This window comes from Dendropsophus ebraccatus, chromosome 5, assembly GCF_027789765.1.
Source record: "Dendropsophus ebraccatus isolate aDenEbr1 chromosome 5, aDenEbr1.pat, whole genome shotgun sequence".
Taxonomy (NCBI): Eukaryota; Metazoa; Chordata; class Amphibia; order Anura; family Hylidae; genus Dendropsophus; species Dendropsophus ebraccatus.
The window spans coordinates 19,673,741-19,699,199 of NC_091458.1; the positions used below are offsets into that span (position 1 = coordinate 19,673,741).

At 43.4% G+C, this 25,459-nt stretch overlaps 1 protein-coding gene and 1 long non-coding RNA gene across 3 annotated transcripts in view; one reads left to right on the top strand and one right to left on the bottom strand.

Annotated features, from left to right (window-relative positions):
- SESN3 (sestrin 3) overlaps positions 1-25,459 on the top strand; it is a 67,258-nt gene that overhangs the window by 1,717 nt on the left and 40,082 nt on the right. The gene's annotated exons all lie outside the window — the stretch shown is intronic.
- Positions 12,496-18,125, bottom strand: LOC138792336 (uncharacterized). Its single transcript, XR_011363124.1, has 3 exons — positions 18,012-18,125; positions 14,232-14,431; positions 12,496-12,970 (listed from the first exon to the last, which is right to left on the bottom strand). It is a non-coding gene; the product is annotated as an uncharacterized lncRNA (long non-coding RNA).

Consider the following 25,459-nt stretch of genomic DNA (forward strand, 5'->3'; position numbering starts at 1 on the left):
CAGCAGATTTGATGGTGCAGATTTGATGCTGTGTTCAGTTATTTAAATGAAATAGGTGAAATTCTCCAGTTCTGATAATTGGTGACATACCTTTCAATAATAAAGGTGAAATCCCCCTTTAAATACTTAAAGGTGTTATCCAGCGCTATGGTTTTGAAACTCAGTTCCATTGAAGTAAATGGAGCTTATTGCAAACCACACCTGACCTGGAGACAACAGTAGGGGGAAAAGTGGCCATGTTTTTGTAGCGCTGGATAACCCCTTTAAAGGAATTGTCCGATTCTGATAACTGGTTACATGCCTTTAAAGTGTCACTGTTGTTATTGCAGAAATCAATAGTCCAGGTGATTTTAAGAAACTTTTTAATTGGATTTATTAGGCAAATATGCCATTATCTGCATTCAAAAAAGACTTTCCCCAGGTTCCCCCCCCCCCTCTTCTCTCTCATTCACTGCTCATTATCAGGAAATCTTGACTCTTTTACATCAGTTGAGCCCTGTGTAATTTATGGAGAGGGGAGGAGGGAGATAAGTCGCCAGCAGAGAGCCGAGAACAAAGGATAACACAGCGGGACCTGTGTGAAAGCCGGTATTAAGAGGTCAGAGAGGTCTGTGCTGACTTCAGAGGAGATAACCCAGTGATGTAGCTGTAAATTGACTTTGTTGTCCTGTTTTGGTGCCTCATCTCTCACTTCTCCATAGAGGACAATGAAGACAGGGGGGAGAGCTTCAAACTGCTTTTTCATCATAAAAATGCATTTTTCAGCTAATAAACCCAATTACAAAGTTTCTTAAGATCGCCTGGACTATTGATTTCTGCAAAAAAAAAAAATAATAATAATAATTAATCAACAATGACACTTAAATAATAAAGGTGAAATTCTCCTTTAAAATACTTAAAGGGATTGTCCAGATTTCGGTTAATCTTATTAAGTATAGGAAACTTCTGCAGCTTTAAAGCATCTCCGCTTGCTGTCAGCGACTGATTCCAGTGGGGGGAGAGAGCGCCATGGATATAACATTTTGCTGTTGTATAGAATTCTACGAATCGCTCAAGTTCTTGGAACTGGCGACATGCCTTATCAAGGCGGAGTTCCCCTTTAAATACTTGAAGGGATTGTCCAGATTTATGTAACACACACAGAATATTAGAAAGTTTTACCAGCTTGGGTTTCGGTTCCTTACGGCGAGGGGGAATAACTCTCTCCAGTCCTAGCCACTCTACTGTCCTGCACTTTGCAACAATGTATCTGTCTGGAATCCAGGCCGTATAGATTAGATTACATTGTAGCAAAGTGCCAGCTGTGAGACCCATTTGATCTGTCTGGATGTGATCCCATTTCCCCTGTATTGACAGCAGCAGAGAGTATTGCTTTTATATGGTCGGAACAGTTGTTGTTTGTATTCGGTTGCAGAGTGATCTAATCTCGGCCTTGCCGAGATGTTATATATTATATTGTATCCAGGTGCCGGGGAGCCCCATACCTCCTCTGCACCGGCCCTGGCTCCGGCACATTCCTGCACGCGCGAGAACAGTAGTCGGATCCCGCTACTTGTTCAGACACATCCTATTTACGTCCATTAATTTCTTTGTTTGTCTCATTAGTCTCCATGGAGAATCAGACGTTGTTTATTTCACGCGTTTAAACCCAACATAAAAAACATAAAATAATTTGGGGGGGGGGGGGCAGGAATTGAAATTAATTTAGGATTTATTACCGGTTATGTATTCAGGACCATCGTGTTGGATGGGGGGGAAGGGAGCTCTTGGCATCGGCCGTGTCCACAGTAGAGCTCATAATCTGATTTCTAGGACCGGGTTAATTACGAGCCAATTCGTTTAAAGGGGAATGTAGCCTCCGAAAAGGACCGATTATTTATATCAAGTCTAAATGTAAGAAGGAATAATTCAGATTCAGAATTTAAAAATAAAATGAAGATTTAAACTTTTGCAAAAGGTTGACACTTCCTGTACTGTAGAGATCACTTCCCTGCAGTCATCTCCTTATAATATGGTCGGATTCCAATAAGGAAGATAACACAGAATCCACCATTCACCATAGGCTGACGCTTCCTGTACTGTAGAGAGCACCTCCCTGAAGTCATCCCATTAAAATAAGACAGGATTCCAATGACACGTATATAAAGATAACACAGGAACCACAGTGGGGTGACTCTTCATGTACCGTAGAGATCACTTCCCTGCAACCTATATAATGATAATACAGGATCTACCATTCAGCATCCTCGGCATCATAATAGGCATTGACAAGTAACTTCTATAGGTAGGATTACTATGAGAGGTAACACCTGTATATAGCTAACACGGGATCCGCCATTCACAATAGGCTGACACTGCCTGTTCTGTAGAGATCACCTCTCAGCAGATATGTGACCCTCATTTACAGACAGGATTACTTAGACGTAACTCCCCTATTATAAGCCGGAGACGGATAACATAGGATCCTCACTGATCTTTGCACAGGTCACAGAGCATGCTCACAACATTAGCCCATAGAAGTCAACAGGTCAGATTTATGCAACTGCTGTAAAGCACGTCTCCAAATGCTGTCAACAGCCAACTCATAATAGTAAACAAAAAAGTTTTAGGGTACGTTCACACTTACCGGATCCGCTGCTTATTTTGCAGCAGATCCGCAGCAGATTTCATTTAAATAACTGAACACCGCATCAAATCTGCTGCGGATCCTGTAGGTGTGAACGCACCCTTAAACTGATGTCAGACGTGAAAGAAAACCATACAACCATGGGCAGAATTGGTGTTTTTTCTTTACCTTGGGCAACCCCTTTGTAACCACAACCTCCAAGTGACTTTGCAGATGAATGTTACAGCCCACAATGATGGTGGGTGAAGGGTGAAGCCGCCACCAAGAGATTCGTGGTCAGGGGAAGGTTTTAAATCACAGCGTGTTTTGTAAGATACAAGACAGACCCCTGACTGCGGCCACGGAGGTCAGGGGGGTCACTGATAATGTGCTCATTGTTTACCACCATGCTCCCAGTCCGTGCTCTTATCTCCCAGCTGCTCTGTCTACATGTTTCCCATACCCTCCATATCGTAGATTACACCTCTGTAAAATGACTCTCTAATCCTATACTTTATTATGGATTAAGGCCTGTCCACACTTGAGGATTATAGATTTAAGCCATTACGAATGGTTGTCCAAAAAGGCGAAAATTGATCATCAATCGATCGGATGTATAGATGAAGCTGTTCTGTGCCTGCTTTATTTCCCTTCTGGGTGTAACGCCTGTCATGCCTCAAAATGCCTTTGCCTTTGGGTTGAGCTTTTTCAGAGCTTTTTTCTTTTTTTTTTTTTTTTTTTAAATATGTGCTCAGTGTTGTCCTATACAAAGGCTGGGGGAAGGCTGTCATGGCTTGATGTTAATAATGTGAAGTATTGACTAGAGCATGGATCTCCAAACTGCGGCCCTCCAGCTCTTGTGAAACCACAATTCCCATCATGCCTGGACAGCTAAAGCTTTGGATTTGGCTGTCCAGGCATGATGGGAAATGTAGTTTTGCAACAGCTAGAGGGCCGCAGTTTGGAGACCCATGGACAAGAGTATGACTCTGAGCATCTAAGGCAGGGATGGGGAACCTTCAGCCTTCCAGCTGTTGCGAAACTACAATTCCCATCATGCCTGGACAGCCAAAGCTTCGCTTTGGCTGTCCAGGCATGATGGAAATTATAATTTCGCAACAGATGGAGGGCCCAAGGTTCCCCATCCCTGATCTAAGGGGCAGTAGCATCATGTTTTGGGTATATGTTGAGATACAGTCAAAAAGGTATAGAGATCAGTACCATATGTATGCGCGTCAATGCCTTTGACTTATCTTCACTATAGAAGGTCAAAAGGATACTAGGTCTCCTTTAGGAGACTGCCAAAACGACATGTGGAGACTAATATTGAACAGACTTTTAAAGGGGTTATCCAGCGCTACAAAAACATGGCCACTTTCCCCCTACTGTTGTCTCCAGTTTGGGTACAGGTTTTGAAACTCAGTTCCATTGAAGTAAACGGAGCTTAATTGCAAACCGTACCTGAACTGGAGACAACAGTATGGGGAAAAGTGGCCATGTTTTTTGTAGCGCTGGATAACCCCTTTAAGGAAACTGTCCAGGCAACTTCTCCGAACCTGAATGCTCAACATTATATTTCCAGCATCTAGAGAAGTTTGATGCTGCCCTAGGTAGTGCTGGAAAACATAGATATAGCCTATGGCCTATAGCTGTATCTATGTTTTCCTGGCAGCTCAAGCTTCGCCAGACGTCTGTAATCAATTGCCAAACATTCGGGTTTCGGAGAAGTTGCCAAACCTGGACAGTTTCCTCAAGTGCGCTCAACACTAGTGGAGACTCAATGCCATTCCTGTTCCACTGGGAATTCTGGGAAGAAAGGATATGTAAACTAGCTCTCACACCACCTAGGAAAAGGTGTCGTTTAGTGTTTCAATCCATCTCGGAGTCTTAGAACATTGACTGGGGATATTATGCCAAGCCAAACAATCTCTCCAAAAGGAAAGATCGCCCCTCTGCAGACAGCTGTTTCAGGGTTGTTACCCCTCATCAGTTAAGAGCAGGGCGTTGGTTGGCTAGCAGGAGGTCTATCGTCTTTGGCATTTGTCGGTTTTCTTAAGGAAAATTCATATCCTTTTGACTACGTCGATAAGTCTCTTATTATCCAGCCAACACCCTGCTCTGCACTGATGAGGGGCAGTCACCTCGAAACACCTGTCTTCAGATGGGAAGCCTTTCCTTTTGGAGAGATCTTTGGCTTGGCATTAGAGATGAGAGCAACTCCAGAATACTCAAGTTTGATCATTCGGCATTTGAATACTGGTAGCTGAAAAAGTTGGATTCAGCCCTAGGGAGTATATAGGTTGTATCCAAGTTTTTAAAGGGATATTCCACTCAAAATACCTTTTCATATGTTGCTGCCCATGGTGAGACTAACAATTCTTTCCATACTTGTTATTATCTATTCAGCCTCCTTCCAACAGTTCTGAGCTGCTGCTTTCTGCTGAAAACACTAAAATCTGTGTGTGAGCGTTTCTCACCCTTCTTCCCCCTCCCTTCTGAGACAGATAAAGCCTGCCAGGGACTTGCTTACATTATCTGCAACATTGTAGCTTCTCTGTAATGCTGGGAGGTTTAATCTGAGGTCAAGTTGCTGATGAACTCAATGTGATTATCCTTCCCAGCATTACAAAGAAGCTACATTTTTGCAGATGTTTACAGTTGTACAGTTGTTTACATCAGCCGTCTCAGAAGGAAGGGGGAGACGGAGAGAAAAGCTCACACACAGATTTTTGTGTCTTTAACAGAAAGCAGCAGCTCAGAACTGGGGGAAGGAGACTGATTAGATAATACAAGAATGGAAGGAATTGTTAGTCTCACCATGAGCAGCAACATATCAAGTTATGTTTCAGTGGAGTACCCCTTTAAGGACTCCCTAGGGCTGCGTCCAACTTCTTAAGCCAAAAGTATTAAAATGCAGAATGATCAGTCTAGCATCCTCGAATTGCGCTTATCTTTACCTGGCATATATCCCCAGTCAATGGTCTAAGACTTCTAGATGGAGTGAAACACTGACTCTAGTATAGTTGTCTTTTTGTCCTTTTTGTTAGTAGGTGTCCAGGGCCATTTGGGGGCGCTGTGTAGCAAACTGCACCAAAAAAAAAAAAAACTTTTTGGTGACCTGGACTTCAGAGACCGGTCGGGAGTGGGATATAGTCTCAGGTCACATGGAGTTTTTCCATTTGCTGTGCAGAAATATTTACAGCGATGTGTTAAACATTAGTATCTCAAAGTCCAGAGCAGCGAGCGTTGCCAGGAGGCCGAGCCCTTACGGCGAGAGGTTTGGATGCGGGTTCTGTTGCGCGGAGCTCATTGCAATGTGCGGCTTCTCTGGTGGAGAATTTTTGTGATCGTCCACCGGCCTGTAACTCTGCTACAGGAGTCCTGTTTATTGTCTCTGTGGTGTTTATACTCCAGGGATACAAGTTACTGTATAGTTCTGTCTGGATCCAGGACGTAACAAGGCAGTAGATGATATCAAGAGCTCCGAGCTTTGTTTTGTATACAGAGGATGATACTTAGTAGCCCTAATGGGTTTGGCTACGAGGGAGGCTTCAGTTTTGGCTCTGGATCTTTCATTACATTTAAAGGGGTTATCCAGCGTTAGAAAAACTTAGCCACTATCTTCCAGCGACAGCCTGTATCGTGTCTCCAGTTTGGGTGCAGGTTTTGCGCTGTCTCTGGCAGAAAGTGGCCATGTTTTTTTTTTTTTTACGCTGGATTACCCCCTTTAACAACCAGAAATCTTGCCCTGACCTCGGGTCTAATAAGTGAAAGTGAGCTTTCACTTTAAGGGGCCTACTCCACGTAGCAATAATCGCCCAAATCAGCCTGATTCGGCCGATTATCGCTCGGTGGAATGAAAACAAAGATCAGCCGATTACAACGATCCTCGGCTGATCGTTGATATAGGTTTGAACCTATAATTGTTGGGCACTGACCGCGCATCACTATGTGTAATAGCGATGCGTGGCTGGCGGCTGACGATTTACATTACCTATCCATGCTGCAGGGCTCCCCTTGTGCTCTGCTTCTCCCCAGGTCCTGCGCTCTTCAGCTTCACCACCGCAGCCAGTGATTGGCTGAGCGGCCTGTCAGTGGAGACAGGCCACTCTGAAGCTGGAGCGTGCGGGACCCAGGGAGAAGAAGACCGCAAGAGGAGCCCTGCAGCATGGACAGGTAATGTATAAAGTTTAAGCAAGGGCTGCAAGGACATCAGTAACGATGTCCATGCAGCCCTTGTCAAATGATAATCGGGCCGTGGAATAGGCCCAGTAAACGAGCACCGATCTAGCAGATGGGCGCTCATTTACAGTTATTATCGGGCCCCCATCGGCCCGTGGAATAGGACCCTTAAGTTATCAGACCCGGGGTCAGGCCAGGACTGGCATAAGATGGGTGCAGAATGAGTCCTTATCACATTAGTGTGAAACTGACCTTATTTTTTTGTTTATAGGGTAGAGTAGGTGGTCTGGACAAGCTATGGTGGTCTTCCTCCGACCTCATTTTTTTTCCTTTTAATAAAGATCTGTATTGAATAATTTCACAAGTAAGAAATTAATAATTCGTAAACCCTATCAAAGTCACCCTTAAAGTCGTACTATCTAAACTAAAGATAATCATGTTATAACATTCCGTTTTACTGCAGGCTGTAAAACGAGATGCTCTCTGCACTATTAGCTCTCTGTACTGACACCTAGTGGACGGTATGAGAATGTTAATATTTTGATGGATATGAAAAATAAGTTAATAATAAGGAAAAATTATTTCATCAGGATTAGATAAACATGGCTTATTCTTCTAAAAACATTGCCGCCCCTGTGGCTGTGGTTGGTACTGCAGCTCCATTCCTGAAACCTGTTAAACCAATGCATCTAGCCGTGCACCTCTTGATTGTTAAAAACTAATATACCTGGTCTTCCGTTCTTCTACTAAAGATGGGGGCAGCTCTGACCTCAGTGTAGAGAAGCGCAGGTGGTCGTAGGACTAGCAGATGCCTCCGCAACCATCAAGGTCTTGAAGACAAAGTGTGTTTTGTGGCTGCCCTTAGTTCACTTACCAGATGGATTCTTCCCCCAGTGACAGGTTCACTTTAACAAGGCAGATGTGGGCTGGAACAGAGGTTTGTGTGTCACATAGTGACACCGGATCAGATGCTGTAGCATGGGGGCGAGTGACAGGTGGGGGATGAGGAGTATGGAGGGCAGCACTTGTTCTTAGTTCAACCCTGGAAGGAATGCCAGGAGTGACCTCTCGGGTCTTAAAAAGGTTAATTCACCCATAGTGTCCACATTCCAGCGTCCTCTATAATCTTATTGGAAAAGTAAAAGATTATCCCCTGTATTTGGTGTGTAAAGGGCCAGCTGCGTAATCTGTCTAATGCAGCGTCATATAACTCACACCGTCTGCACAGCGGCTTAAAGGGTGTTCACACCTAGGCGCACTATATCACCTTCTACACATACAAATAATCAGAATAATAAGTGACTAATGGTGCGTTTACACAGGCAGATTTATCAGACAGATTTTTTAAGCCAAAGTCAGGAACAGACCATAAACAGGGAATGGGTCATAAAGGAAAGACTGAGATTTCGCCTCTTTTCAAATCCATTCCTGGTTTTGGCTTCCAAAATCTGTCAGATAAATCTGTCTGTGTAAACGCACCATAATACCTAACAATTTACAGATCCTGTGTTATACCCCAGAGCTGCACTCACTATTTTGCTGGTGGGGTCACTGTGTACATACATTACATTAATAATCCTGAGTTACATCCTGTATTATACTCCAGAGCTGCACTCACTATTCTGCTGGTGGGATCACTGTGTACATACATTACATTAATAATCCTGAGTTACATCCTGTATTATACTCCAGAGCTGCACTCACTATTCTGCTGGTGGGGTCACTGTGTACATACATTACATTAATAATCCTGAGTTACATCCTGTATTATACTCCAGAGCTGCACTCTCTCTTCTGCTGGTGGGGTAACTGTGTACATACATTACATTAATAATCCTGAGTTACATCCTGTATTATACTCCAGAGCTGCACTCACTATTCTGCTGGTGGGATCACTGTGTACATACATTACATTAATAATCCTTAGTTACATCCTGTATTATACCCCAGAGCTGCGGTCACTATTCTGCTGGTGGGGTCACTGTGTACATACATTACATTAATAATCCTGAGTTACATCCTGTATTATACTCCAGAGCTGCACTCATTAATTTTGTTGTGGTTTGGGGCTATAATGGAATACACATAGCAGTACCAGATCCGTCAACAGCACGTGATGAATCCCACTAATGCTACGTTTACACGAAGCGATAATTCCCACAATCGATCGTTTAACGATTTTGTAGCAACGATTTGGTTTTCATAACGATCAGCGTTTAGACGAATAAATCGTTAGAAAATTTGTAAGAAAAATCGTTATTGCGATCGTTTTTAAGATCGCTTAAGCCCAACTCTCACATAGGGTGAATCTTTGGAAGACTGTTTACACGAAGCGATCTGCGAATTTTTAGCGAACGATGATTTAAGAACATGTTAAAAGATCAAAATGAACGATTTTTCACTCATCACTTGATCGTTTGCTGTGTTTATATGGAACGATTATCGCTCAATGCGATCTTTTTTGCGAAAATTTGACCGATAATCGTTCCGTGTAAACGCAGCATAACTTGTAACAAAATCCGTCAGCATCCACCAATGTGTCTGCTGTTTTGTCGAAAAGACTGTATGTGTGTTACTCAGACAGCGCCGCCCCTCTGGCCTGGGCCGGTATTGCACCTGATAGACTCTGGGTCACTCTTGCCTTCTCCACCCTTTGGGGCTCCGGACTGTAGTGCCGGGGGCCAGAGCTGCTTATTCCTATCTGGCTGTTTGAGCTCTTAGTAAGGGGGGGGGTAATGTTTTTGTAGCAGAGCCCTGGCTGGGGGCCAGCAGCAGTTGTTTGTCAGGCCCCGCTCTGCCTTTGGCAGCTGGATTCTATGTAAAAGGATCTTGTTGTTGAAGTGAACAGTTGCAGAGAGAAGGGGTTTTTGCAAATTGCAGACAGTTTCGAGTTTTCACTTTTTTTTTTTTATTTTAATTTTTTAATTTTATTTATTTTTTTCTGAAACCGGGGAGAGGAGGCCGGGCCGAAAAACACCAACAAACCCCTACTGGCCGTGTATGGAGAGGGTGCTCCGCCATGGCCCCTCAGGATCAGGTTACATCTAATGCTTTCAAGGACCCCACACTGCAGGGGGGAGGGCTCCTGGCTTTAACCCTCGCCTCCCCGCCAGCCTATTTTTACTACTTGTTTTTCTCTTCAGGAATGCTTTCTATTCATAAGGTTGGAGGAGGCGTCAGGCTGCAGGGACTGGCACTGCTGAAGTGTGTCAAGGGAAAAAAAGTCAATGGCTCCCGCTGAGAGGGTTATTGCTCAATGTGAGATAGAGTTATAAGAAAGTTATGTGGATGGGGTAAACAACAGCGAGCTATGGGGCGGGGGCGCTAGAAGGACTACTGATCCCAGCATGCACTGACAGCTGCCAGGATGTAACTCAGGATAAGTAATGTATGTACATAGTAATACCACCAGCAGAATAGTGAGGGCAGCTCTGGGGTATAATACAGGATGTAACTCAGGATTAGTACAGGATAAGTAATGTATGTACATAGTAATACCACCAGCAGAATAGCGGGTGCAGCTCTGGAGTATAATACAGGATGTAACTCAGGATCAGTACAGGATAAGTAATGTAGTGTATGTACACAGTGACCCTACCAGCAAAATAATGAGTGCAGCTCTGGAGTATAATATAGGATGTAACTCAGAATCAGTACAGGATAAGTAATTTGTGTACACAGTGACCCCACAAGCAGAATAGTGAGTGCAGCTCTGGGGTATAATATAGGATATAACTCGGGATTAGTAATGTATGTACACAGTGACCCCACCAGCAGAATAGTGAGTGCAGCTCTGGGGTATAATACAGGATGTAACTCAGAATCAGTAGGCAACAAGTAATGTAATCTATTTTTAAAGCTGTGATTTTTATTAATGGTCGGGCAGGCCATGCTGGGAGTTGTAGTCTCACATCAGCTTGCTGCAGACCTCTGCTTTAACCCTCTGTGGAGCAGTAACCCTGCTGGCGCCTCTGTCTCCTCGCACAGTCTCGCTGAGGTCAGTGCTTGCTGTCTCTTGCATAAGAGAGGGTGCAGTACAGATAAGTGTTGTATCGGTCGCTCCCCTCGCGGCCTCCTGTGTTTTTATAATACCAGAAGTCATATTCTGCTGACACGGCTGATATATCATACATGATAGAGCTGTGTACAGTAAATGGACTGTACAAAAAAAAAACCCTGGCCAGTTACTTGTGGTATTTACCAGTCAATCCCAGAGACTGCAGCTGACTGACGACTGATGGGGGACTGATAACCGCAACCATTTGTCATTTATCAGATGGGGGCGTTCTTCTCTGACCTCTGACCCCACTGCCTTGCAGAATATCCCTTGTCAATAAATAACAAGAACAATGTCAGATGCCGCCTGATTGTGGGAATTCTCTATATCTTTTATATGGCATTTATCACCAGTTTTCCCCTCTGCAGTTTAGTTTCTATGTTGGCCCTCATATTCTGCACACACAGAGGAGGGGATCTAGCTTCCTATATTGCTATAGCACACCCTTAGAGGTAGTATTCTGGAGGACATTATAGAGCACAACCTTAGAGGCAGCATCCTGCAGGACAATATAGAGCTCACATCTATAGCACACCCTCAGATGCAACAGCATCCTGGAGGACAATGTAGAGCACATATCTATAGCACACCCTCAGAGGCAGCATCCTGGAGGACATTATAGAGCACATATCTATAGCACACCCTCAGAGGCAGCATCCTGGAGGACAATATAGAGCTCATATCTATAGCACACCCTCAGAGGCAGCATCCTGGAGGACATTATAGAGCACATATCTATAGCACACCCTCAGAGGCAGCATCCTGGAGGACATTATAGAGCACATATCTATAGCACACCCTCAGAGGCAGCATCCTGGAGGACATTATAGAGCACACATCTAATGCACACCCTCAGATGCAACAGCATCCTGGAGGACATTATAGAGCACTTATCTATTGCACACCCTCAGAGACAGCTGCCTGCAGGACAATATAGAGCTCACATCTATAGCACACACTCAGATGCAGCAGCATCCTGGAGGACAATGTAGAACACATATCTATAGCACACCCTCAGAGGCAGCATTCTGGAGGACATTACAGAGAACACATCTATAGCACATCCTAAGAAGCAGCAGGATGGAAGATATTATAAAGAACACATCTATAGTACACCCTCAGAAGGAGAAACAGCATGGAGTACGTTTTAGAGTACACATCCATACCATGCCTTCAGAGGCAGCAGCATGGAGAGCATTATAGAGCATATATCTATAGCACACCCTCAAAGGCAGCATCCTGGAGGAAAATATAGAGCCCACATCAATAGCACACTTTCAGAAGCTGCAGCAGAGGTTATCCTGCTCCTGCCTATCTCTATTGAGACTCTGAAAAGCAGCATGAAGGACATTATTTTATAGAGTAGTACTAAGCAGTATAAGCTAAGAATCCACCAGCAGAATAGTGAGTGCAGCTCTGGAGTATAACACAGGATGTAACTCAGGATCAGTACAGGATAAGTATTGTATGTACACGGTGACCCCACCAGCAGAATAGTGAGTGCAGCTCTGGAGTATAATACAGGATGTAACTCAGGATCAGTAATGTATGTACATGGTGACCCCACTAGCAGAATAGTGAGTGCAGCTCTGGAGTATAATACAGGATATAACTCGGGATGCATTTTGTATAAATTTATATAGAACATTCACTTTATGGCAGAGAATACAATGATATGATGTGTGGGTTGTGGTAAGACGAGGATATGGTCGGCTGCCAGCTGGTTTCGTCTGATGATATGATGAAAACATGTGCAGGGTGATATATGCCAGTTAATAGATTACGGTTATTGATTCCAAGAACGGGTCTGGGCGCAGTGATGGCTAGGACAATAAACACAGCCTCTGCTTCCCTTATTACAGTCCTGGAAAGCCTGGCATCACCCGGGGTACAGGAGGCATCCAACGGGGAATCCTCTACTGATGGATAAATAATCAACAACCAGGCAATGCAGCCGACTAAGACAACCCCCATCTTCTCAGAAGAATGGTTACCATCCTATCAGGCAGGCATTATTGGCGATGGCTTCTGTGGTTTTAGCCAACTTTCTGTTTTTCTCCAGCTGTATCTTCTGTCCGTACATTTGAGGTGCAGTACCAGACACAGTCTATAGAGTGGCGCTGTTTCTGAAAAAAAAAAAAAAAAAAAAAAACCCTATTCTGAACATTGTCAAGATAAGTAAAGTATGTACACAGTGACCCCACCAGCAGAATAGCGGGTGCAGCTCTGGATTATAATACAGGATGTAACTCAGGATCAGTACAGGATCAGTAATGTAATGTATGTACACAGTGACCCCACCAGCAGAATAGTGAGTGCAGCTCTGGAGTATAATACAGGATGTAACTCAGGATCAGTACAGGATAAGTAATGTAATGTATGTACACAGTGACCCCACCAGCAGAATAGCGAGTGCAGCTCTAGCGTATATAACAGGATGTAACTCAGGATCAGTAATGTAATGTATGTACACAGTGATCCCACCAGCAGAATAGCGAGTGCAGCTCTAGCGTATATAACAGGATGTAACTCAGGATCAGTAATTTAATGTATGTACACAGTGACCCCCACCAGCAGAATAGTGCGTTCAGCTCTGAAGTATAATACAGGATGTAACTCAGGATCAGTAATGTAGTGTATGTACACAGTGACCCGACCAGCAGAATATTGAGTGCAGCTCTGGAGTATAATACCGTTTGTGATAAGGGCACTATTACACGGAGCAATAATTGGCCAATCCGGCCCGATTTGGCCGATTATCGCTCCGTGTAATAAATACAACGATCAGTCGTTGTCATCGGCTGACCGTTGATATACAGTATGTTAGAACCTATAACCGGCCTTTGATTGGCTGAGTGGCCTGTCAGCTGACGGGCCACTCTGAAGCTAGAGCATGCGGGACTCTGAGAAGAAGCCGGCCCCAGCAGCCCTGCAACGTGGATAGGTAAAGTATATGGTTCAAACAAGGGCTGCAAGGACATCGTTAACGATGTCCTTGCAGCCCTTGTTAAACGATTATCGGGCTGTGTAATAGGCCCAGTAAACGAGCGCCGATCTAGCAAATCGTTGCTTGTTTACAGGTATTATCGGGTCCCCATCGGCACGTGTAATACCACCATAAGTAATGTAATGTATGTACACAGTGATCTCACCAGCAGAATAGTGCATGCAGCTCTGGAGTATAATACAGGATGTAACTCAGGATCAATAATGTATGTACACAGTGCAGCTCCAGAGTATAATACAGGATGTAACTTAGGATCAGTAGTGTATGTACACAGTGATCCCACCAGCAGAATTGTGAGTGCAGCTCTGGGGTGTAATACAGGATTTAACTGAGGATCAGTACAGGATCAGTAATGTAATGTATGTACACAGTGACCTTACCAGCAGAATAGTGAGTGCAGCTCTGGAGTATAAATACAGGATAGATATTGTGTGTACACAGTGACTCCGTCAGTATACTCATCCCATGGAGACTGGTTACAGAGTGCGCCTCTCTTTCTTGAGATCATGCCATGTATTATACCCACAGCCTGTTGATGTGAATGGGCACAGTGTAATGCTTTATTTCCCCTGCGGTGGCGCTGTGGAGAAATGAGACCCTTTCAGTTAGGATTCTGCACTCATCACTGGGGATCTCAGCAGATAGTTTTGCATTCAGGGGATCCACCTAACACATAAGACCTGTCTATGCCGAATCCTCCTACTCTCTTCTGAATCCCCGTTCTTGTTCCCTCTCGTGTTTACTCAGCAGCATCCTGAATATACTCCGTCCGTTGCTTAGCAATATAACAAAGTGGCAAGTGGGTGGCACAGTGATGCTTCTTGATTTAGCAATATCTGAGCATTGTGCTAGCATATAACATACTGAGCAGTGGGGGTCTGACCTTTCCAAACCAATACCATCTCGGGTGGCGGAAGGTGTTGCCATGATCGCCTCCTTTTGCGGTATTGCAGTTACATATATAATGGGGGTAACCCATTATAAGTGGCTAGATTGAACATGATGGTGGTTGTAGTGCAGAGATGGGGAACCTTCTGTACTCCAGCTGTTGCAAAACTACAATTCCCATCATGCCTGTTCACAGTTCCTGCAGCTGCCTGTTAAAATCCAATTTTGATTGCATGAATAATTGTTTAGCGGAGGTCACTACGTGGTCTCTCCCCCCCCCCCCCCCCCCCCCCCTTACATAGCTTTCATAGTTTTGCTTGCCCCTCCGAAAAAAAATAAAATTGTAATTGAATAGTCCCGGCTGCACTTTGGGTTTAACATCATGTTATGTGCCGCCGGTGTCAGGTTGTGCTTACTATGCAATAAGCCGTAACAAGATTCCCTGCCGTTATTGCACAGTAAACCCCCCGTCTGTATCTGATTTTATTGTTTTGTACAGCTAAATCATCACTTCTGTATGTTCGGGGAAAAGGGACTCGACACCAGGTCTGCGTGCCCCACAATGGTACTGTTATAACTGGTGCTAGACAGCAACTCTAACAAGGCAGTGTTGCGAGAGAGAAAATTGTGGTCGCAAGCCGTTTTGCAATATACTCTAGGCGGAGATTTATCAAACATGGTGTAAAGTGAAACTGGCCCAGTTGCCCCTAGCAACCAATCAGATTCCACCTTTCATTTTCCAAAGAGTCTGTGAGGAATGAAAGGTGGAATCTGGTTGCTAGGGGCAACTGAGCCAGTCTCACTTTACACCATTAGGGAGATTTATCAAACGTGGTGTAAAAAGAAACTGGCTCAGTTGCCCCTAGCAACCAATCAGATTCCACCTTTCATTTTCCAAAGAGTCTGCGAGGAATGAAAGGTGGAATCTGATTGGTTGCTAGGGGCAAATGAGCTAGTTTCACTTTACACCATGTTTGATAAATCTCCTCCTAGGTTTTTTTTATACTCTAGTTTTTCATGTTTAAATCAACATTATACATACGGCCCTTTGTGCTGATATTAACTGTTTAAAAAAAGAGACTGAACACAGGAAGTCCCTGTCCTTTGTGCGCTCACGCAAGGAAAGACCCCTGTTCATCATGCAGGTTGTATATCAGCTGAGTTCAATTAACTTCGGCTATTTATATGAATTTTTTGCTAATTCTACTATCAGTTCTGCAGATTCCCAGTAGACAATGCTCTTTGTTATATAGTAATTCAGGCAGAATAACGTCACTGTGTAGTTACAGAGGTTTGGGTGCTCTGTTACAGGAGAACTGACCATACAATGCTAGCACCCTCTTCTACTGATTGTGGACGGTCAGCAGCTGCACACATGCATAGTGAACACTTAGGGCCCTATTACATGAAGCGATAAAAGGCCGAATCGGGCCGATCATCGCTCTGTGTAATAGAGACAACGATCAGCCCATGACAATGATCACAGGCCTAAAAACGTTGGGCGCCGACCGTGTATCGCTATGTGTAATACCGATGTCCATGCGGCCCTTACTGCCCGATTATTAGGCCGTCTAATAGGTCCAGTAAATGAGCTTGTTTACTAAAATGATCAGGCCATTGTCGGCCCGTGTAATAGGTCCCTTATCATGGCCCGTACACAGTTAGGAATGGCTGTCAATCAATACCAAGCCATGTCTGTCAGTGCTTAGAGGATTGGGATTTCCTGTGTTTGGTCTTTTCTTTGTTCAAAACAAGAGACGAAATATCGGCACGAAGGGAGCATGGACCAAAGTTTGGCCGTATGTACAGTATAACATTGATAGAAATCATAACTGGGTATATTGCAAAACTGGCAATCACAACCTCTGTTGATTTCTTTAAAAAAAATTAAAAAAAAATTTCGGGGCACTGCCTTTTTAATCCTGCTAAAATTTTTGAGGCAGAAGCGTACTGTTGGACTAAAAAAACAAGGACCGCAACTCCTTTGTTCTCTCTGCCCTTTGGACACCTACCAGTCAGAAATGAATAGCGATTATTTTTGCATTTAAATTATTTTCTGTTGGACTTTCGTAGTTGCCCCACTGTGATATGTCACACTAAAATGGCAGTCAGGCGCAGCTTAGTATCAAAGTTGTTTTGAGTCGCAAGAACATTCCAGCAATTGTCACGAAATCACAGCAAAAGGCGACATTAGTACATAGAAGTTGTTAGGAGGTCGGCACCTGTCCAAACCCTTTAATCCTCCAATACCACCGTAAAGTGACCCCTGCACAGGTCACAGAGCATGCTTACAAACCTGTCCCATACACAGAATTGTGTCTGGGGATGTTTGTTGTGTCCATGGGGCTTGCTGTAAAGCATATCACTAAATGCTGTTAAAACAACTGAGGCAAGCCACCATAATAATTTACTTAAAAAAATACAATCAGAAAATAGAAACTGATTAGAAAAAGAGACGTTTAATATCTGGCTCTAATCAGTGTAAAAAGGATTCTCCAGAAAAATAAGTGTTTTTTTTTTTTATTTGCCAAAAGAGGAAGTCCTAAATGTTACAACATTTGTATGTGTGGATTATCAGTATTGTCCCCTAACTTTATTGGGTTTCCCCTTACTCCACAATAGATTATGATGAGAGGCGTTAGTAGTATAGTAAAATGTTTGAGAAATTACCACAGTTCCCTTAAGAGTTTTGTAGTTGGCGACAATGATCTAAAATACACAAAAATAAACAGAAAAGCCAATAGGGACATCTACCATCTAAAGAAGAGAACAGCTGTAGAGAGTGTCTTTCATGCTGGAGGACCCAAACAATTAATTTCAATGGTTCCTGTGTAATACTTAATTTCACCTGTTGAGGTGCTGCAGGGAAACGTACATTTGTCAGACAGAGCAGATCGCTAGGGATCCCCGCAGCGAGACACCCCGGCAGGTGACTTTGTTAACAAAATTAGGTCTAGTGGGGTTACTGTACTCGTATAAAAACTCGTATAGAAGATTTTAATTTCCAAGAATTCACATTTATATAGAACACGGCCTATAGGCACATATGGATGCATAGACTAACTGGGAGCTAAAAACTCGATTCAGCAAAGCAGAAGTGTACAAAGTTCAACAAAGTGATTACTGACCCGGCGTGTGAGTCATAACACCGCGATAGAAGGATCTGCTGTCTATCTGCGGTTTCTGCACGCTCAGCAAAAAAAAGAAACAGCCAGAAGAGATTGTAAAAGCGAAGAAGAGGGGTTATCTGCTTCATACACATTGATACATACATGGTAGGAAGAAAAACAGCCGTATCCCAGTGACACGCTATATACTCTACGTGCACAGAAACACACACCGCCGCCTGCCAGGAATCTTCCACCGACATCTGCTCGCCTGCTCGGGGCACAGGACTTTCAACCCTTCTGGAAATAGCTGGGTCACTGTACAGAGTTCACGCTCGGGCTGGGTATCATGGAAGGATACAAATGTTTTGTAAACAATCTTATCCCGAAACAAAAACATTACCCCTCACCGTTCCCCCTCTCCCCTTCATATTACGACCAAGTCGTTATAAGAAAACAGAAGCCTATGCTGGAATTTGGAGTCTTGTTTTTGTTATACTATTTTACACTAGCATTCTATGGATAATAATTTTTGTGAATTCCCCCCCCCCCCCCCATATATATATATATATATATATACACACACTCACCGGCCACTTTATTTGGTACACCTGTCCAACTGCGCTTTACCACTTAATTTCTAATCAGCCAATCACATGGCGGCAACTCAATGCATTTAGGCATGTAGACATGGTCAAGACAATCTCCTGCAGTTCAAACCGAGCATCAGTATGGGGAAGAAAGGTGATTTGAGTGCCTTTGAACGTGGCATGGTTGTTGGTGCCAGAAGGGCTGGTCTGAGTATTTCAAAAACTTCTGATCTACTGGGATTTTCACGCACAACCATCTCTAGGGTTTACAGAGAATGGTCCGAAAAAGAAAAAACATCCAGTGAGCGGCAGTTCTGTGGGCGGAAATGCCTTGTTGATGCCAGAGGTCAGAGGAGAATGGGCAGACTGGTTCGAGCTGATAGAAAGGCAACATTGACTCAAATAGCCAACCGTTACAACCAAGGTAGGCAGAAGAGCCTCTCTGAACGCACAGTACCTCCAACTTTGAGGCAGATGGGCTACAGCAGCAGAAGACCACACCGGGTGCCACTCCTTTCAGCTAAGAACAGGAAACTGAGGCTACAATTTGCACAAGCTCATCGAAATTGGACAGTAGAAGATTGGAAAAACGTTGCCTGGTCTGATGAGTCTCGATTTCTGCTGCGACATTCGGATGGTAGGGTCAGAATTTGGCGTCAACAACATGAAAGCATGGATCCATCCTGCCTTGTATCAACGGTTCAGGCTGGTGGTGGTGGTGTCATGGTGTGGGGAATATTTTCTTGGCACTCTTTGGGCCCCTTGGTACCAATTGAGCATCGTTGCAACGCCACAGCCTACCTGAGTATTATTGCTGACCATGTCCATCCCTTTATGACCACAATGTACCCAACATCTGATGGCTACTCTCAGCAGGATAATGCGCCATGTCATAAAGCTAGAATCATCTCAGACTGGTTTCTTGAACATGACAATGAGTTCACTGTACTCCAATGGCCTCCACAGTCACCAGATCTCAATCCAATAGAGCATCTTTGGGATTTCCATAGTGGTGCCAGTTGAAATGTTTGTGATGGCAAGGACAATTATCCCTGGTGCAATTGGGAAACCTTAAACAGGTTTTATGGCAGCGCTTAAAAAGGGATGCATTTTTTTTAAAGTCAAATGAAAAATGTCTTGATTGGTTGGTATCGAGTTGGGGTCGGGGGTCAAGTGTTCAGACCCTGAACGATCATTAGAAGCGACAGGGAGAGAAGTGTGGCTGAGCACTTCTCTCCCCACTCTATGTGCTTGCGACCGAGACGATCTTGCTTTCATGGTTTGTTACCTCTTACTTTTCTCACCTTGTTCTAGGGATCAAAACTTTTTACCTGTTTTTATGACAGGTCTAAAGTTTTGTTGTTTTTTTTTTTTTTAAAGAGAGGAAAAAGAGGATACCCACCTGCCCAGTCTACAGCTGTCGCTGTTGTGACAGTGCCTCTTTCCCCATAAGGCTGGGTTCACACTGCATTTTTGCAATCCGTTTTTTTTTTTCATCCATTTTTTACAAAAAACATGCATTTGTGGGCATCCGTTTTGATCCGTTTTTCCATTGACTTTCATTGTGAAAAAAAAAACGGATCAGTTTTTTTAACGTACACAAAAACGTAGGTGACCCTACTTTTGTGTCCATTAAAAAAACGGACCCGTTTTGATCCGTTTTTTTTTTTTTACAATAGAAGTCAATGGAAAAACGGATGCTCACAAATGCATCTGTTTTTTGTAAACAATGGATGAAGAAAACGGATTGCAAAAATGTAGTGTGAACCCAGCCTTGCTCAATGCTTCTTGGCTCCATCTGGACACTGAGAAATTGCCAATCATTTTCTGCAGAGGGGACCCACCTCAACCAATAACTTGCAGAGCACATATCTCGAGTGTGTCAAGACATCACCAGAAAGTGAGAACAGTGGGTACCCGAGCACTGTTTGAATAGAAATTATGATTAGTGTTGACCAAAACCACTTCCACACAGCGCCACCCATGTGGGTTGTGTCTGGTATTGCAGCTCATCCCCAAACACAACCACAGCTATTGGGATTGGAGATCCACCATAGACAACCCCTTTAATAGGTGCCAACTACTAACATAAGGGATACTACAGGTCTCATTCATTGTCATTATTGTTGAGCAGACTTGACAAACTATTGGGGTTCGGCAACCCAAATGGTTTGGCAAGTCTACTCAACACTAATGACGATGAATGAGACAGGTAGTATCCCTTATGTTACTTCTTTTTACACCACCCCGCACCTTTTTCACCAAACAAGTCCTAGTGGGACAAATAGTCGATCACTATCTATCTGGTGTGGCACCTATTAAAGGGGTTGTCCATGGTGGATCTCCAATCCCAATAGCTGTGGTTGTGTTTGGGGATGAGCTGCAATACCAGACACAACCCACATGGGTGGTGCTGTGTGGAAGTGGTTTTGGTAATAAAATCCTTTTAAGAAGTTAAAATTGCCCACCCTCCCCACCTGTGCACTGTACTGCATAATGTAGGCTGTATCCTCCATTAACCTGAATGTGATCTGTGCTTACGCCCTCTCAAAGCCATTTAGGTCGATTAATAATTTGCATTGAGTTTGTATAAACCACAGCTCAGATGATAAAGCAGTTCTGTGAGAACACTGTAATGTATGCGCAGGAAGAGAACGATATCAAACGCTCTGCAAGTGGTGACATATACTGCCATGTAAATACCCAAACCAGGCACCATCCAAACCCATCAATCATGGCTGTGCCACCAGCGCACATTGAGAACCTTACTTGACCTGTGTCATGTACTCACTAAGGATGAAGATCTACATAAAGGTAGGTAGGCTGTATACTGGAAGCTGGGACTACTTTATACTCCTTTTAGATTGGCCATTTGCACTCACTTGGCTGTAGCCCCCCAAAAATGGCTTCACATGCATATTAAAGGGGAAATATTTTCCTTTTAAAATCAACTGAATTCAGAAAATTCTATTGATTTGTAATTTATTTCTATTTTTAAAAAAATCTTTCAGTACTTATCAGCTGCTGTATGTCCTGAACAAAGTGGTGTATTCTCTCCAGTCTGACACAGTGCTCTCTGCTGCCCCCTTTGTCCATGACAGGAACTGTCCAGAGCAATAGAAAATCTCCAGAGAAAACCTCTCCTGCCCTGGACAGTTCCTGACATGGACAGAGGTGGCAGCAGAGAGCACTGTGTCAGACTGGAAAGAATACACCACTTCCTGCAGGACATACAGCAGATGGAAGACTGGAGATTTTTTAAATAGAAGTAATTTACAAATCAAAATAACTTTGTGAAACCAGTTGATCTGAAAGAAAAAAATCGTTTGAGTACCCCTTTAAGAACTAGGACGAGTTCTTTTGTAGAGGAGCAGCGACAAATCTGATGTAGCGCTTGTGACTATTCCCGTGGTTTATATTTATTTGGCAATTCACAGCAGACTTTACACTGCGAATTGAATTCCTGCCCGGGAGATTGTAATCTTTTTCTGCAGTCAGCGTTTACGAGATAAGGAAATATCAGCAGATTATGTAGAGCCGGAGAGTCAGGCGGTTTCGGAATAACTAGAGACATTATGTTGTGGTTTGTGATCCTTTGTTTTGCCTTGCATCTTACTAAATGTATTGATAACCTCATGTATAGGGATCAAAGTGAATCGCTTATTTGGCAGCCATTTTTCCTTTAATTTTCGTATGATCCGTTCCTTAATATTATGTTATTTTTAGGAAATGTAACAGGAACAACTCCATTAAAAGCCAGCGGGGTGCAAAAACATCGGATTGTTCTCCACTTCCCGATAGGCAGTGTCAGAAGAATTAAGTGAATGGCCTTCTTAAAGGGTTAGTTCACAAAAAAAAAAACATTTCTTTCAAATCAACTGGTGACAGAAAGTACCAGAGATTTGTAATTTACTTCTATTAAAAAGTCGTCTTAGCTTCTTAGCTGCTGTATATCCTGCAGGAAGTGGTATTCTTTCCAATCTGGAGAGAAGATTTTGCTTCTGCTTTGGACAGTTCCTGACATGGACAGCGGTGGCAGCAAAGAGCATTGTTGTCAGACTGGAGAGAATACACCACTTCCTGCAGGACATACAGCATCTGATAAATACTGTAAACTTGAGGTTTTCTTAATAGAAGTAAATTACAAATCTCTGGCACTTTATGGCACCAGTTGATTTGAAAGAATTTTTTTGGGGAACTACTGCTTTAAAGGGTTGTCGTAGTGCCCATTGTGGTACCTCTTTCACTTCTGATAATGTTCTATTATATATTTGCACATAGGTAATACTTTTTTGTTTGTCAAACGTGAATAGGACATGTGACTCCTGTTAGCCGGGTTGTGACGTACCCGGAAGGGAGCTGAGAAGACAGCTGGCTGGGGTCCTGGAGCAGGACACGGCGCTGTGCAGGCTCTGAGACATGTGAATATACCTTTTTTATGTTTTCCCACCCCGGCTTGAAATAATTTTTTAAAGGAAAGGTCCGGCGAAAATTTTTGTTAAAGTGTTGTATTGCCCCCCAAAAGTTATACAAATTACCAATATTTACTTATTACAGGAAATGCTTATAAAGTACTTTTTTCCTTGCACTTACTACTGCATCAAGACTTTACTTCCTGGATAAAATGGTGATATCACGACTAGAGATGACCGAACCTCGAGCATGCTCAAGTCTGTCCAATCCCGATCGTTCGGCATTTGATTAGCGGGGGCTGCTGAACTTGGATAAAGCCCTAAGGCTATGTGGAAATCATGGATATTGTCATTGGCTGTATCCATGTTTTCCGGACAACCTTAGAGCTTTATCCAAGTTCAGCAGCCCCAGCTAATCAAATGCCGAATGATCAGGTTCGGACGGACTTGAGCATGCTCGAGGTTCGATCTTCTCTAGTCACGACCCGACTCCTTGAGCAGTGCGTGCTGTGGCTTTTGGGGAGGATGATGGCAGGGGGACACAGGGCACTGGAGGGACACTGAGCATCCCTCTGCCATCATCCTCTCCAGCAGCCACAGCCCGCACAGCTCCAGGAAGTGACATCACCATGTTATCCAGGAAGTGAAGCCTTGATGCAGTAGTAAGTGCAAGGAAAAAAGCACTTTATAGGCGTTTCCCATAATAAGTGTATATTGGTAAATTGTATAACCTTTGAGGGGCAATACAATACTTTAATAAAAAATTTTGCCGGACTTCTTTAAAAAGAAAACTGTCCCGGAGGTGTCAAGTGTTGGGCTCCGCAACGTTCTCCATTTTTTTTCTGCATTTGATTCTCTACAGCTGCAGAAGTTGGATGCTGCCCTAGGAAGTCCTAAAAAACATGGGTTCAGCCGTAGGCTGTATCAATGTTTTCCTGGCAACCCTAGGGGAATGTTGCCAAACCCGAACAGTTTGACAGGTTCACTCAACACTAGTAAGTCTTTGGAGATGGATATTACAATGAGCCGGTAAGTAAAGCACTTAGCCAAGCACTCTTCCTGGCTCTGTCTAAGGTTTGGTGGGGGTCGGAATACCCACATCTCTAGGACTTGTCAAAAGTTTTTTTTGACAGGGACACTTTAAAGGGATTGCCTGATTTAGAAACCCATTAGATATTTTTAAAGTGTTACTGTCATTTGTCGAAGATTTTGACAGGTCAAATGTTACTGATCGCATTAGGTCTCACCTCTGACACCCACTGCAAAACCGATATACAGTTGGTGGAATGGACATTTTGTCTGTCTGAGTTCTTGGAATAAACCTCATGACTTGAATTGCTAGCTGGAGCCTGTGTGTCATCACCACCCCAACCAACAAACAAAAAGTAATTGTCCAAAGTGGACAAACCCTTTGAGTGATCCCAGACCTGAAAGTCTAGCACAAAACATGAGAATCCTTTGGCTCTTAATAAGACAATTGAGCTCCAGCTGATGTCAACAAGATAGTGTATATATCATTATCAAAAGTAGTCTAGAACAAGGTACAAAGCCTATAAACTTTCAGTTTTGATGTTGGACAAACATTTATTATATAACCCGGCATGAAGCTGATCCCAGACACAGGGGGCTTGTGTGGTACCCATTGCGGTACCCTTACATTCAGGATTTCAGTGGCTGTTTAGCATTGTTAAGTGACTTGTAAATAACATGCTGGAACACCCTATTAATGTATTATCTCTACAGGGCCTAGATTTTAGTATATTATATAACATTATTATAATGAACACTCTATTCTTTGATCAGATAAAAGTCCCATAGTAAATTGGCTACAAAACGCAGAACATTTGACTCCACCAACAACAACAACGAACATGTCTAAACCAGTAATAAGTGTTTTTTATCGAGCCATAAAAGCTTGTTCTAAGCCTCTTTATATGCGTTATTCGGATGGTCTGAATGTGTCTGCTGAGACATGTACAGCGTCAGTGCGTTCTCTATGGGAAGATCATGACTGTGCAAACATGCCCCATTAGAATAAGCACCATCAGGTAATATTACTAAACCTTCTTTCCCTGGGAACTGTGCCCATTAGGTACAACAGAACACCGTGGGGGGTTGGGGGCTAAACCGACATCACCATCTGTAGAGTTGCCAGGACATGCCGTATTATACTGAAAAGCAAAAAAAGGACTTTGCTTGAGAAGCTACAAGAAGTAATGAACTTACATATATGTCTTATTCGTCATCGATCGATGAAGTGGAAATTCCCCTATTTTTCAACTTTCTAGTTGTGTAGTAATAACGTATGTTGTTTAGAAATACCTTTTGGTTTTGTTTTGTGCTGTTTTTTGGTGTTTTTTTCCATTTTCGCAATACTTATAGGTGCGGCTTTGAGGGAGATAAATGAAGATCTAGATATCTGATATCTGTGTATAGCCTTGGACCACCGCTGTAGAAAGAATCCAAAGCCCTGTGGCACTGCTCAAAGATTTGTTACTGGAGCTCCCAATCTCTGTACAGCTGATCATGGGGGCTTACAGTGAGACCATCTCTTGTGATCAGCATGCCTGAGGATGACCTGCAGCTTGAACAGGGGCTTTCAAAATAAGAG